Raw genomic sequence first — 16,078 nt, 5'->3', positions numbered from 1 at the left:
TAATTACCCATTCCAAGAAACAACTAAACTTCTCAAAATATGAACATGAAATTGAACAGCCCATAGGCAAACAACAATCTACATAAAACTTGTCCTCCCACCAACACCCCAACAGGTGAAAACTGTCCGGGTGCACCGGCAACAGGCGGAAGGCCGCTTCTATATCCGTTTTCGCCAAAAGCGAACCACAACCCAACTTCCTTAACCATTCCACAGCCTTATCAAAACGGACATACGATACCGAAACCAGCTCAGGATCAATACCATCGTTCACCGACCGGCCAGTAGGATAGGACAAATGGTGGATAAGCCGGAACTTGTTAGGTTCCTTTTTCGGGACCAACCCCAACGGGGACACAACCAAGTCCGGCAATGGAGGGGCATCAAAAGGCCCCGCCATCCGTCCTAGTTCCACCTCCTTCTGTAACTTATCCGCAACAATCTCACCATGTAGGCGAGTCGACTGTAAATTTTTCAAACGAATCTCTCCCGTCTTAACCACTGACGGTATCTTGAAACCAAAACTAAAACCGTCACTCAACAATTCAGCCGACCCCCAATCCGGGTATCTACTTAGAAACGGCGCCATCCGATCTACCCTCACCGGGGTCCTCCCTTTTTGACGAAGACTCAGCGGCCTTTCCTTTTCCCTTCCGGAAGCACTTAAGGTGACTATGGGCGCCACCACAGCCCGAACACTCGTGCTTGAATCGGCAGGAGGAACCAAACCGGCATTCCTTCTCATTGAACTGCCAGCAAACGCCCTTTTTGGGCCCCGGCGAGGTGCCAAATGACCCCCCGCCGGTGCCCCCTGGAAAGGACTGCGATGCCGACTTCGGCACAGCCATCAGCCGCATCCATAGACTAATCTCTTTGTGGTCCCACCGTAAACTGGGTCTGACCGCCTTCCTCTGGCGAAACTGCTCGTCATATCTTAGCCAAGCAGTCCCCCCATAGGTCCTATACGCCTCACAGATAGAATCCAGATAACAAAAAAGCGCCGAACAGTTATCCGGAGCCTTTTCCCCCACCACACTGGCCAGTATCACAAAGGCCTGCAACCAGTTCTGAAAAGTGCGAGGAATAAGGCGATAACGCCGCCGTTCTTCCTCGTCCTTCTTGCTCTCATCCGGTTTAACCCGATCCAGATTAAACTTTTCCAACGGAAGCAATGAGAATATTTCAACATATTCATCCTTCCATATTTTTTCCCTGGTCTCCTGCTTCAGATGCGCCCCCAACGGGCCATCAAAGCAGACATACACTTCCCCTCTCGCCTTGTCATCCAATCGAACAATGTCCACTGCAGCCGCAGCTGCGGCAGCGGGAGCCGCAGCTGCGGCCGCGGGAGCCGCCACCACCGGCTCACCAACCCCATTGCCACTAGCAACCCCTCCAACCGCAGGAGTCGCAACCTCCTGCCCCGTCGCTCCCTGCCACACCAAGCTAGGGCCCCCCACAGGGGCAAACAAACCCCTGACCAACCTCAACAACTCGGATGCCACACTGCCGTCACCCGTCACCACATTCATGACCTGCCCACCACTCGGGCCACCAAGCAAACCACCCGTACCACCAACCACATTCACGCCCTGCACGCCATCCATAGCACCAGACACACCATCCATAGCCAAACCAGGTGCACGAGAAATAGGAGAAACCGTGGTCTTACCAGGCTGACTCCGAGAAGATCCCGAAACAGCCGTCACATGTCCTCCGCGTCGCACTCCAGCCGCTTCGCCGACCTCCACGATCTGGTCCCCGGTGTCGTCCTCCGCGGCGTCCTCCTCCAAGGTGGCCTCATCTTCCTCACTGGACCCAGGCCCAGGGAGCCCGTCGTCCGGCAGACTCGACCTTAGGCCCCGTCCGCCCGCAGCACCGTCCATCCTCCGCGACGATCCAGACGCTGGCGCCGCCACATAATCACCGCCTGGGGCATGCCGTCCGGCATCCCCGCGTGCTCCAGCTGATCCCGACGCCGTCCCATCGCTGTCCCTCCGCTGTGATCCCAGGCCGGGCCCCGCTGATCCGGGCCGTCTCCGTACGGACTCCCCCGCCGACACTGGGACCCCATGCTCCTGCATGGGCCCCGCTCTGCTCCTGGCCCTTGCTGCCGCCGCCACTGTGGCCTCATCTGTGCCCCGCGGTCCCGCTGGCCCACGCAACCCAGCCGGCCCCCGTGACCCCGCTGGCTCACGCGACCCCGCCGACCCACGCGACCCCGCCGACCCACGCGACCGCGCCGGCCCACGTGACCGCGGCGGGTCAGGTGACCGCACCGGGTCAGGCGAGCCTGCCGGATCGCGGGGACGCGCCGAGACGGGTGAGTATGCGGGGCCACATGACCGCGCCGGGTCAGGTGACCGCGCCCGGTCAGGTGACAGCGCCCGGTCAGGTGACAGCGCCGCCCCACGTGACCGCGCCGCCCCACGTGACCGCGCCGCCCCACGTGACCGCGCCGCCCCACGTGACCGCGCCGCCCCACGCGACCGCGGCGGGTCAGGTGAGCGCGCTCGGTCAGGTGAGGCCGCCGGAGCACAAGGGGACGCCGGGCCATGCGAGCGCAGCGGGCCACGTGACCGCGCCGGGTCAGGTGACCGCGCCGGGTCAGGTGACCGCGCCGGGTCACGCGGCCGCGACGCGCGCGTCACTGCCGTGCGCCGCGAACCGGAAGAGGAGGGGAGGCCGGCCGTGTCGCTCACCGCCCCGTTGCCTTGGCGCCCGCGGCCCGACTTCCGGCCGGGGCCTCGCGACGTCCCGGCTCCCGGATCCACTGCCGCACGTCCACTCGGGCTCCGTCTCCGCTGCCGGCTCCTCGGCGTCATCTCCGGGCTGAGTCGCTCCGGGGGCCGTGTTATTCGCTGCCGCTTCGGAGGCAGGGGGGTCCCATCTTCCTCGCCGACGCCGGACCATCGCTGGAGCTGCTCGTCCATCCAACGCTGTCCACGCTGCTCCGCCATCCTCTTCATCTGTGCCATGAAGTCCTCCATCTTCGGGATCCAGCCACAACGATTCCAGTCACCGTCCAGGTAGGAATGGCCCACCCCCCCTCTGACCTGCCCTATATACTACCCCCTATAGCACCACCCCCTAACCAATCACACTGACCCCTGATCCTAACTGCCCCTTAGCACCACCCCCAAATTTCGCGCCCAAACTGACTTCTCCATTAACCCCTTATTAACCCTATGGCCTGGCATCCCTCCTAGTCATGTAGCCCTCCCTTAAGCCCCTTCGGGTCAGCAGTCCGGGCTCTTCCTTTTTGCTTGCCCCTTCCAGAATAAAATTTGCTATCCAACCCCTGGCTATAATAACGCACTTACTTGTGATAATATAGATAATTTCAGGTTTAACCTGAGGAGTTGATACAGCAGTGTTCTTTACATTGTATGTGGCTAATTCTAGTATATAGCGATCTTTCATTTGAAATTTCTAACCATGGTTCGGTAATTTCATTCTGACGTCGCCACCTACTGGGAAGAAAAGGAAGAGCAGCAGCTTAGGACACGAGTTTCGATCCTTTTAAGTTACTAATAAACTGAATTACATTAGCATTTCTGATCTGATTAATATCCTCAACAACTTAGATATATAGATATTACTGCCGGGTAAAATGCCAACGTTATCATAAGTGTCCGATCAGTATAAAATATCTTCTCATAAGTAGGCTTTATTTTATGCATGAAGCTAGTGTAATTTTTCTTGATTTTTTTTGTGTAAAATATAATACGGTACTAATTAATTAATTAATGGTTACTATTTAAAAATGTATTGAAATTGAAAACAAAAATTCTCTCTTGGTACCGCTAGGTTATGGAGCCATAATATGGCATTCAGAGAATACTATGGATCTATAGGTCATTATGAGGTTAAGATCACAATACAGAGAAATGAAAGCTTTATAAAGGCATTTTCTCAGAGATGTTTTTTTATAAGAGAATACTTATGTCAGGGTAATCTTACAACATTGTGGATACGATTTTTGTTCCATTTTCACACATAGGGTCCGATTAATTAAGACTAGCATTTTGTATGTCAGTATTAAAGGGGTGTACCCATCTCCAAGATCCTACCCCAATATGTAGTAGGTGTTATAATAATATTAGCAAATACCTCCAATTAGAAATGTAGTATAGTTCTCCTGATATAGCCTTACCTCTTACCTCATGTGCAGGGCATTGCAGCTTAGGTATCATTGGTTACGTACACTCATATAGTGACAGTTAGTTGCTCGTGATCGTAACCATGCATAATGAAGCTGCAATGCCCTGTACATGAGGTAATAGACAGGGCTATATCGAGAGAACTATACTACATTTCTAATTAGAGGTATTTGCTAATATTATTATTATTACACCTACTACATATTGGGATAGGATCATGAAGATGACAATACTCCTTTAATGATGGCCGTGCAGGAGTGATATGCACCTAATTCATTAAGAGGCACTCCACACGATGAATTAGGCGAATCTTATCACTGGTGTGTCACTCGGTAGAAATGTTCCTCCAGACAGCAACTGCAGTATATTTCTTGAGTAAGCTTCCCCACTAGGGTGGCATAACTTTTGACGAATTTATCGGGTGGGCTTCACCATGCCCCATTCATTCCACTCATTCCCCGCCTACTTATTGGATCTGGCCGGGAAAGGCGTGAAAACACCAAGAGTCGCAGTATTTTCCAGAAATCTGGTGAAAATACATTGATGAAATAGAACCGTATTGTATTATTTTTGAATGCTCCCGGTGCTGCCCTTTTCATGTGATTTTTTACAGACCTTTCTATAAGAAAAAAGTGCATAAAAAACTTAGGTATACAAAAAAAGCATGTAAAAAATACATGAAAAAGTGTAATAGTCCTTAAAATAAATAAAACTGTGAAAAAAAAAAAAATTAAAACCAAACTGGTCACTGATTACAGTTTTTAGTGAAATCACAACAGTATAAAGAATGAGCCTATAGTCACAGTCACTTGAACACTCCCCCCCATAAAAACATTTACAGTAATTGTCATTGCAATTTTATAGCAATTTGCATAAATATAGATGAGTGTAGCCCCAGCCTTTACATACAAAGTAATAAAAAAATAGCACTTGCTTTAATCCTGTATATACATTGGGTTTTTGCAAGCAACAAGCAAATATTTGGACCTCGTTTTACAGCCTAGTATAACTGATCTCTGTCTTCTGTGCTAAGTACATGGTAAGAAGGCCCCTGTCACACGTCAGTGAAAAACACACACATTATTCACTGACGTGATAAAGGTACGTATGTCCCCCCCCCCGTGTGCAATGATTTTGGCACACAGTTGATCTCTGAGTGCTATCCGTGATAATACACGGAGATCAGGGACTTCTATACTTACCTGTCCACACTCCTGCTGTCCGTGCTGCTAATATCTCCTGCGATGCTGTCTCCAGCCGCTGCTGTCTCACCACTGCTGTTACCTCCGGGTCACGATGCAATGAATATTCATGAACATTATTAGCTGGCCTAGAAGCAGGAGACAGCAGCGGCCGAAGACAGCATCACTGAAGGCGGGTGAGTTTAAAAAGCTTTTTATCTTAAATGTACGTGTTTTTCTGGTTTGTGTTTCACGGATCACACCATAGTTAGGTCCGTGGGACATCAGTGATGCCGGAGAAAAACGGACATGTCTCCAAGTGGTACACATGGACACGCGTTTGCGACACACGGACACACGTCAGTGAGAAATCACTGATATGTGTGCAGACCCATTGATTTTAATGGGTCTACGTATGTCCATGATTCTGGTACGTATAAAAACAGTAACATACATACCAGAATCACTGACATGTGAAGAGGGCCTAAAGCTGCTTTTGGTGCACATACCTGTCTAGTATGTTCAGAAAGTCTCCATGCTCTGTAACTTGCAATCTTCCTATTTTTAAGGGGGTTGGTCCTCTTTGGCAAAATTCTGCCAGTACTATAGGTTCTGATACTTCCTTTTCTTCACCTGTCAGCATGCATCTCTGTTACAACTGTATATAGATTAATTAGCAGGTCCCCACTTTCTGTAGTCATCTTGAAAGCTTTGATGCTACAGACAGATTATACTTGAAAACAGGCAATGGACAGCAAGACGGAAGACTTTTCAGGTGTAAGAGAACATCCTTTTTAAATAAAGTGATTGGCAGGTTGTCTATTACTTTAAAGGGAACCTGTCACTACTTGTTTGGCCTCTAAGCTGTGGCCACCACCACCGGGCTTTTATATACAGCAATCTAAAATGCTGTATATAAGAGCCCAGGCCGGGGGTAGAACATAAAAAACACTTTATAATACTTACCTAACGGTCACTGTGGTGGGCCTTTTAGGCGTCTTCGTTGTCCGGTGCCGGCGTCGCCTCTCCATCTTCGTCCTCTTTCTGAAGCCTGTGTGCATGACGCGGCTGTGTCATACACCCTCGCCATACCTGCGCAAGCGCACTACAATACTTTGATCTGCCCTGCTCAGGGCCTCAATGCCGGCGAGTGTGGATGACGTCGGACCCTTCATGCACCGCGGCTAGAGAAGAAGGAAGACAAAGATGGCCGAAAGAGGTGGCGCCGGCACCGGACAACGGAGACGCCCATAAGGCCCACTGCGCGACTGTTAGGTAAGTATTATAAAGTGTTTTTTATGTTGTCACAGCGGCCTGGGCTCTTATATACAGCATGTTAGAATGCTGTATATAAGAGCCCGGTGGTGGTGGCCGCAGCGTATAGCCAAAAAAAGTAGTGACAGGTTCCCTTTAACCAGTGAGATAAAGTTGTCTAAATGTACAGTGACCATTGAATGTATTTTTTTTTTTCAATTTCTTCAATAGGACCTACCTCGAGGAAGAACTGTCTCCACCTTCAATTTATAGACTAATAAATAAATTTATAATCAAGGACAGAGCACAAATATTTTATATTTCAGAGAAAGCACATCACTCTGCTCTTGATATATAAAATGCCATATCACGCCGATATTTTATAGCTCAGCCTTCTTTAAATAAAAATATTTATTGGAAAAAGGCAGCAATATCGTTTGGAGCCAAGATGACCGTTTTGAGAGTTAAATTCAATCATTGCCATTGACATAGCTGAAAGCAGAAAACTGCCAATTCTACAATATTCCTGCAAGCGAAACAGCAACCAGTCCTTGTTTGTGAAAGATATTTTGAAGGCAATTAAAGGACAGTGTGTTACTGGAATGCTGATTCATTTTACAGTCAGTTTTTTAGAAGTCATCAGTAATAAAACAGGTATTAAAAATGCAGCAGGCTACAACCATTATCATTATACCAAACAGAGCAATGCAGGGAAGAGGCTTTCATTGTCTTGGGTTTGCTCCGGAGTCTGCACAAACACAGATTTCTTTATAGGGTGAGCGGGACCAGCTTGTTAATCTGAGACTACTAAATGTGCATCTGTCATATAGAGGAAATGGGCATATGCAGTAGTGTGCCCATATTCCGGGGTATAGCAGGGGAGAAGAAGAAGGAACATCAAACTGTATGGATTCCAGAGACCTAAATTAACCCTTGCCTCAATATGAGGGTCAGCTTATTGGCCTCGGTTTCCCGCTATCCCTATAGTCCCTCAGGACACAACATCTATAATCCCCATTTATTTTAATGAGTGATGTTTGGGACAGCTGAGCAATCCCTAAAGGTATAGGATTTCTGGCTGATCAGTGGGACCCGAATCTAATATGTGTGCAATACCCTTCTCTCTTACTCTACAGCTCACCACTGTCACTCCATATTGAAGGGTTGTTCCCCTCTGAGCCTTTCATGGTCCACTGTGCTACTCTGTTTCCTTAACTCCCACTAATTTCTGTTGGAGTTAAAGGGTTATTCCCATCTCCAAGATCCTATCCCAATATATATAGTAGGTGTAATAATAATCTATATATATAATTGCTTTATTCTGTCTGTCTGTCTGTCTTGCTCCAAAATTGTGTCCTTACGGTGACAAACAGCGGATTGGCCGCTCGCCTCGGCTCCGCCCCCCCGCACGGATTGGTCGTTCGCCTCGCCTCGGCTCCGCCCCCGCACGGATTGGCCGCTCGCCCAGGCTCCGCCCCCCCACGGATTGGCCTCTCGCCCCGGCCCCCTGCACGCATTGCCAACTCGGCCACTCCCCGCCCCCCTCACGCATTGCACGCTCGCTCTGGCCCCGCCCCCCGCACGCATTCCCCGAACCGATACAGAGACCCGACTCCCAGGTGAGAACAGACACACACACACACATCAGATCACACTCACTCTCACACAAACACCTCACACACACACCTCACACACACATCAGATCGCATCCACATACTCACAACATCCCGTGATATCGCTTGCTTCTCGGCGGCGATACTGTGCAGTGACCTTCCAGGACCTGCTGGAGGATCACATGGCCGGAAGCATGTGGTATCTCCGGATGTTGTGATTGTGTTAGCGCGTATGTGCGATATCTTCAGTGTGTGTGTGTGAGTGTATGCGATCGGATGTGTGTGAGTGTGTTCTGATGTGTGAGTGTGTGTATGTGTATGTGTGTGTGTATGCGATCGGAGATGTGAGTGTCGGCAGAGGAGCACGACGTGCAGCACAGCTGCTGGGACCGCCCACCGGTGGGCACAGGGAGAAGTGGGGTGTGTGTGTGAGTGTATGTGATCAGATGTGTGCGTGTATACTGTCTGATGTGTGACTGTAGAGCACGATGGAAAGTGCGCAGCATGGGGGATGGAGCACAATGGGGAGTGCGCAGCATGGGAGATGGAGCACGATGGGCAGTGCGCAGCATGGAGGATGGAGCACGATGGGGAGTGCGCAGCATGGGAGATGGAGCACGATGGGGAGTGCGCAGCATGGGTGATGGAGCACGATGGGTTAGTGCGCAGCATGGGAGATGGAGCACGATGTGGAGTACGCAGCATGGAAGATGGAGCACAATGGGGAGTGGGGATGGAGCACGATGGGGGGTGCGCAGTATGGGGGATGGAGCACGATGGGGGTGCGCAGCATGGCGGATGGAGCACGATGGGGGTGTGCAGCATCGGGGATGGAGCACGATGGGGGGTGCGCAGCATGGGGGATGGAGCACAATGGGGAGTGCGCAGCATGGGAGATGAAGCACGATGGGGAGTGCGCAACATGGGAGATGGAGCATGATGGGGAGTGCGCAGCATGGGGGATGGAGCACGATGGGGAGTGCGCAGCATGGGAGATGGAGCACGATGGGGAGTGCGCAGCATGGGTGATGGAGCACGATCGGGAGTGCGCAGCATGGGGGATGGAGCGCGATGGGGGGTGCGCAGCATGGGGGATGGAGCACGATGGGGAGTGTGCAGCATGGGGGATGGAGCACGATGGGGGGTGCGCAGCATGGGGGATGGAGCACGATGGGGGGTGCGCAGCATGGGTGATGGAGCACGTTTGGGAGTGCGCAGCATGGGGGATAGAGCACGATGAAGAGTGCGCAGCATGGGGGATGGAGCACGTTTGGGAGTGCGCAGCATGGGGGATGGAGCACGTTTGGGAGTGCGCAGCATGGGGGATGGAGCACGATGGGGAGTGCGCAGCATGGGGGATGGAGCACGATGGGGAATGCGCAGCATGGGGGATGGAGCACGATGGGGAGTACGCAGCATGGGGGATGGAGCAAAATGGGGAGTGGGGATGGAGCACGATGGGGGGTGCGCAGCATGGAGGATGGAGCACGATGGGGGGTGCGCAGCATGGGGGATGGAGCACGATGGGGTTGCGCAGCATCGGGGATGGAGCACGATGGGGGGGTGCAGCATGGGGGATGGAGCACAATGGGGAGTGCGCAGCATGGGAGATGAAGCACGATGGGGAGTGCACAACATGGGAGATGGAGCACGATGGGGAGTGCGCAGCATGGGGGATGGAGCACGATGGGGAGTGCGCAGCATGGGAGATGGAGCACGATGGGGAGTGCGCAGCATGGGGGATGGAGCACGATGGGGAGTGCGCAGCATGGGAGATAGAGCACGATGGGGAGTGCGCAGCATGGGGGATGGAGCACGATGGGGGGTGCGCAGCATGGGGGACAGAGCACGATGGGGAGTGTGCAGCATGGGGGATGGAGCACGATCATGGGGGATGGAGCACGATGGGGGGTGCGCAGCATGGGGGATAGAGCACGATGGGGGGTGCGCAGCATGGGAGATGGAGCACGATGGGGAGTGCGCAGCATGGGGGATGGAGCACGATGGGGAGTGCGCAGCATGGGTGATGGAGCACGTTTGGGAGTGCGCAGCATGGGGGATAGAGCACGATGGGGAGTGCGCAGCATGGGGGATGGAGCACGTTTGGGAGTGCGCAGCATGGGGGATGGAGCACGTTTGGGAGTGCGCAGCATGGGGGATGGAGCACGATGGGGAGTGCGCAGCATGGGGGATGGAGCACGATGGGGAATGCGCAGCATGGGGGATGGAGCACGATGGGGAGTACGCAGCATGGGGGATGGAGCAAAATGGGGAATGGGGATGGAGCACGATGGGGGGTGCGCAGCATGGGGGATGGAGCACGATGGGGGGTGCGCAGCATGGGGGATGGAGCACGATGGGGAGTGCGCAGCATGGGGGATGGAGCACGATGGGGGGTGCACACCTCCCCCCAAAACACACACACACACACTGCCACACACGCACTGCATAACACACCACACACACACTGGGAACCACAAACACTGCCCTACACAGACACCCACACACACAGACAACGCCGCACACACACACAACACCCAACACACAAACACCGCGGCACAAATATACGCACATACCGCACAACACACACATTGCACAAAACATACCTCCCCCCAAAACACACACACACACCCCACACCCACACAAACCGCGCAACACACACACAACGCTACAGACACACAGCGCTCCACAAATAACGCAACACACGCAACACACAAACAACACCGCTCTCACCCCCCGCCACACCCAGACAACACCCAGAACATGTACAGCCCCTACACAAACACTTGGTAACTACACACAACAACATCTATATATATAACAAAAATCATACATTAACTACACAATACGTAAATTCTAGAATACCCAATGCGTAGAATCGTGCCACCTTCTAGTAATAATAATAATGATATTAGCAAATACCCCCAATTGGAAACGTAGTATAGTTCTCCTAATATAGCCATATCTCTTACCTCATGTGCAGGGCATTGCAGCTTAGGTGTCCATGGTTACATCCACTCAACTAGTGGCAGTTAGTTAGTTGCTCGTGGTTGTAACCATAGATACATTAGCTGAAATGGCCTGCACATGAGGTAAGAGACATGGCTATATTAAGAGAACTATACTACGTTTCTAATTGAAGGTATTTACTAATATTATTATTATTATTGCACCCACTACATATTGGGATAGGATCTTGGAGATGGGAATAATCCTTTAAGGAAACCAGCATAGCTCTGTGACTCTTAGCTCTTTCCAGAGTTTCACCTCCAGTGGTTAGAGGATGGAGCTATTCCTATGTTAGCCAAGTATTTCTTCAATTGGACAAACCTTCTAAAAACAGCTAATAGTTACTGCAAGGCCAGCCGGGGTCACCCAAACATATAAAAAATCAGTCCCATTAATCAAAAAAAGAGGGATGAGTGAAATCCAGATGATATCCATATGTAATGAGAGTGCAATCCAAGCGTGCAATTATTTTCTCTCATAATTTCTGTAAACCATCTTTATGCCTTGCATTTTTTAAACAATATTTTCAATCAAATACCCTATTAACTAAAGGGCCTTTTTGATTCTTACCATCCTAAAAACACACTCCCAAAGGTCACACATTGGGACCACATCCATATTGTTGGGATATGCCCTAAAATATTATCCTTATTGCAGCTTTTTCCTTGAGTCTTATGCAAATATGTTCTATCGTTTAACATTCATCCAGACTAAGCATGTTCAGTTCAGAGAATTTGGTACAAGGTAATAAGTCATTGTTGATTCAAGGAGGTGGCGCAGGCTATGGGTCCATCCTTTCATCAGTCCCTTTCATCAGCTGTATGGTGAGCCATGCCGCCATCCTGTTAAGTTTTTTGCATTCTGCCGCATTCGCCTTGAGACGATTGACCGCCTATTGGAGGAGCTTCTGTCGCGGGCGGGGAGGAGGATGGCAACGCTGCGCTCACCCACTGCTCGGGTCCGCCTGCGGCTGCTCTGTGGTGGTTCGAGCGGTGGGCCGGATCCCGGGGTCTCGAGTGGCACTCCTCGCCCGTGAGTGAAAGGGGGTTTGTTTTGGTGGTGGGGATTTGGTTATTGTCCGTGACACCACCCACGGTTGTGGTGATTTTAGTGACACCACCGCTGCTCTGAACGGGGTTCCCGGGAGCGGTGACTGGAGCAGCTAAGTTGTTAGTCCTCCCCTCCGTGGGTAGGGGGGTTGGTGGTCCCGGGGCCCGGTGATGGGGTAGGACAGGATGGCAGGCGGGTTGCGGGGCCTGATGAGGTGCAGGGTCACAGGGGCAGCGCTGTGCCGCACGGCACGGAGGTACTCACTCAGCCCAATGATGATGGCACAGTTCACGGTAAAACAAGCGGCTGGTTGGACGGGTCCCTCGGACGGCTGCGGTGTTGTTGTTCCCTGCAAGTTAGCGGTGACTGTCTCTTCCCTGCACCTAAATACGTTTGTTGGTATTGATAGGTTCCCACCGGTAACCCGCTCCCCGACTTGGATATGGGCCGGAGGAGCCCCTTTTTGCCCGCAGGCGCTGGCCCTGAGGAACTGGTGCCTTGGCGGTGGCGGTGTCCCTCTCACTCGGTCGGACCGTTGCCTTCAATCGGGACTTAGTTGTTTGGAAACCCAGGAGGTCCCCTTCACTGACGGATTTGGCAAATTCACGGCGACTCCAAGCCTTGCCGGGGTCCGAAAGGCCCCTGCCACTGGTGCTGGCTTCTCTTTGTGTACCGGTCCGGTACCGCCGGGCCACCACCCGTCCGCGGTCCTTACGGCAGACTCCAATCGGCCACTCCTGCAGATGGTCACCGCCGTCTGCCAACCTTGCTGTTTCGCCCGGGGCACACACCCGGACGCTCTCAGTCAGTTTTGTTTGCTTCCCTACCACTTCACTCCTCACACTTCCACCTCTCAAAACTAATCTCCTGGTTTTCCCGCCTCCAGGACTGTGAACTCCTCGGTGGGTGGAGACCAACCACCTGGCTCCACCCCCTGGTGTGGACATCAGCCCCTGGAGGAGGGCAACAAGGGTTTTGTGTCTGACCTTGATGTGCCTGCAGGGAATGTGGGGTGTGTTGTGATGTTGTTCTCTGTGGCCCCTGGCTTGTCCAGGGCGACACATTCCCCCTTAGTTTAATGCAGACCGTCCTCGGGCTGCCCGTCCAACACCGGATTTATTTTCACCAACTGTAGAAAAATATAAACAAATGTAAAACGGTGACAGACATACAATTAAAATAACTTCTTCCCACATCGGGAGGTACTCTTACTTAAACGGTTTCGAACGGTTTCAAACGGTTACGGCTTCCGCTCTCACCCACCCAAGCAACCTGGCCCTGATGCTGCCCTTAAGAAACAGGCAGCACCCCTTGACCCCAGTCCTGCACAAGTTGCCCGAGCGGGTTCTGTCCTTTCCAGGGGACCCACGTCCATGGGGAGCCCCTGGAACCCCCAGAAGTTAGCCACCGGTTCCTGTGGTGGCTGGGCCCCAGCCTGCTCCACTGCGGGCCCTTCCTCCAGTGTGCCTCTCCGGAGGTGGCAACGGTTGGAAGCTGTAACAACAACAATTATTTACAAGCCACTAATGTTTGTGGTTGCCCTGCAAGTTCTCAGGCTTGTCCATAAGAAGTTCCTTATGCAACTTTTTAAACGGTCCCCACGGGGACAACAGTGCCGGCAACGGCCGGTTTCAAATCAATGTTGCAAATCAGGTGACTTTCACGGTTCCATTTCTCATCATCTTCCATAAACTTTCAAAACTTTTCAAAACAAACACAGTGCTGGTCCCAATGGGGACGGTGACAACGGTGCTCCGCTGCCCTTACTTAGAGTCCTCTGCATCACCTGAGGGAGGGGGTGCGGCGCTCACACGGGCCTCTTGGCTGCCCCTCAACTTTACATCCAGGGCGAACCACCCCCTCTCCCCACAGTGCCGGGTGTACTGCACCAGATCTCCCGGCATCAGGTTACGGCCTGGGTGCTCCTCTGGCAGGTGAGCATTAACATCCCGCCGGGCTATAAAAACTTCGGCCTCCAGGCCCGGTTCATAAATGAATCCATAGCCCCGGCGGACATCAACCTCACCTGCCCCTCATACAGCGGGCCTCGGACACGGAAGGTTGCCTGGCGGAGACTTTCCTTCTCCCAGATCGTACGGGCCACCAACTCCGCCTTCTTCCTTTCCCTCTCTTCAATTTCTAGGCCCAACGGTACCGGCTCCCTGTCCCAATACGGGGCTGCTGTGAGCTCCGGCGCACGGGTCGGGCCCCGCGAGACCTTCTGGACACTGCCCACTGCTGGTGATCTGGGCAGAAGGTCCCGCGGTGACGTGGCCTTGGGCGCCGCCTTGCAACGGCAACCCGGCGCTACCTCGTCCGAGGCGTGGGGGATGGGCACAGGGGCTTTCCGCGGCTGGGCCTTCTTCACGGAGCGGTCCAGCGGCTCCGGCTTGGGGGATTTCTCGAGGGACGCCTCCGGTTCGGGCTTCAGGGCCTTCCACGGCAGCAGCACCTCCGGTCGGCTGCGGGCTCCGGCTACAGGTCGGCCCGCCGGGGCGGACATGCGGGGTATCGCTACCGGTGGTGGTGGCAGCGGGCCTAGTGGCAGGGTCACGGCTTCCAGGACGGGTGGCGAGGGAGGCAGCAGGGCGAGAGGGTTTAGACCGGGTCCCGCAGCCGCGATGACCGGCCCTTTAAGGGCATCGGGGCGTGGGTCACTCACCCTCCCTTCCGCAGCTTCCTCCTCGCGTCTCCGCACGGTCGCTATGACCTCTGCCATGTCGGTCTCCCACTCCTCTAAGAGGAGCTGCATCTTGACCTGCAGCCTTTGGTAGAGCTGTGCGGTCCGGATTTCCACCCACGCCGCTGTTCCAGGCGCGGGGGCCACGGTGCTTCGGGACGGCATAAACATCCTGCTGGCGGCCTCTCCCAGGAACAAGATGGGCGCAGGGTCCTGGAGTCCCTGCTTTTATAGCCGCGCTCACATGCAGCCATCCGCCATTTCGTCCCCCTAGCCTCTTTTCGGCTCCTCCTTTATCGGGGCGGGGTTTTGGCCTTCGCGCCTCCGCTACTCGAGAAGACGCTCGAGCGGGAACTTTCCGCACCAAAGATGGCGGCTTCTGAAATTTTTCGGCCGGACACCTCCGGCGGTAACAAGGCGCACCTCTACCCAATGGCAGAGCGGTAAGATCCTGTTCGTGATGCCAAGTTGTCACGGGCGGGGAGGAGGATGGCAACGCTGCGCTCACCCACTGCTTGGGTCCGGCTGCGGCTGCTCTGTGGTGGCTCGAGTGGTGGGCCGGATCCCGGGGTCTCGAGCGGCACTACTGGCCCGTGAGTGAAAGGGGGTTTGTTTTGGTGGTGGGGATTTGGTTATTGTCCGTGACACCACCCACGGTTGTGGTGATTTTAGTGACACGACCGCTGCTCTGAACGGGGTTCCCGGGAGCGGTGACTGGAGCAGCTAAGTTGTTAGTCCTCCCCTCCGTGGGTAGGGGGGTTGGTGGTCCCGGGGCCCGGTGATGGGGTAGGACAGGATGGCAGGCGGGTTGCGGGGCCTGATGAGGTGCAGGGTCGCAGGGGCAGCGCTGTGCCGCACGGCACGGAGGTACTCACTCAGCCCAATGATGATGGCACAGTTCACGGTAAAACAAGCGGCTGGTTGCACGGGTCCCTCGGACGGCTGCGGTGTTGTTGTTCCCTGCAAGTTAGCGGTGACTGTCTCTTCCCTGCACCTAAATACGGTTGTTGGTATCAATGGGCTCCCACCGGTAACCCGCTCCCCGACTTGGATATGGGCCGGAGGAGCCCCTTTTTGCCCGCAGGCGCTGGCCCTGAGGAACTGGTGCCTTGGCGGTGGCGGTGTCCC

Source organism: Anomaloglossus baeobatrachus, chromosome 5 (assembly GCF_048569485.1).
Source record: "Anomaloglossus baeobatrachus isolate aAnoBae1 chromosome 5, aAnoBae1.hap1, whole genome shotgun sequence".
NCBI lineage: Eukaryota > Metazoa > Chordata > Amphibia > Anura > Aromobatidae > Anomaloglossus > Anomaloglossus baeobatrachus.
This window is presented reverse-complemented; position numbering follows the sequence as displayed.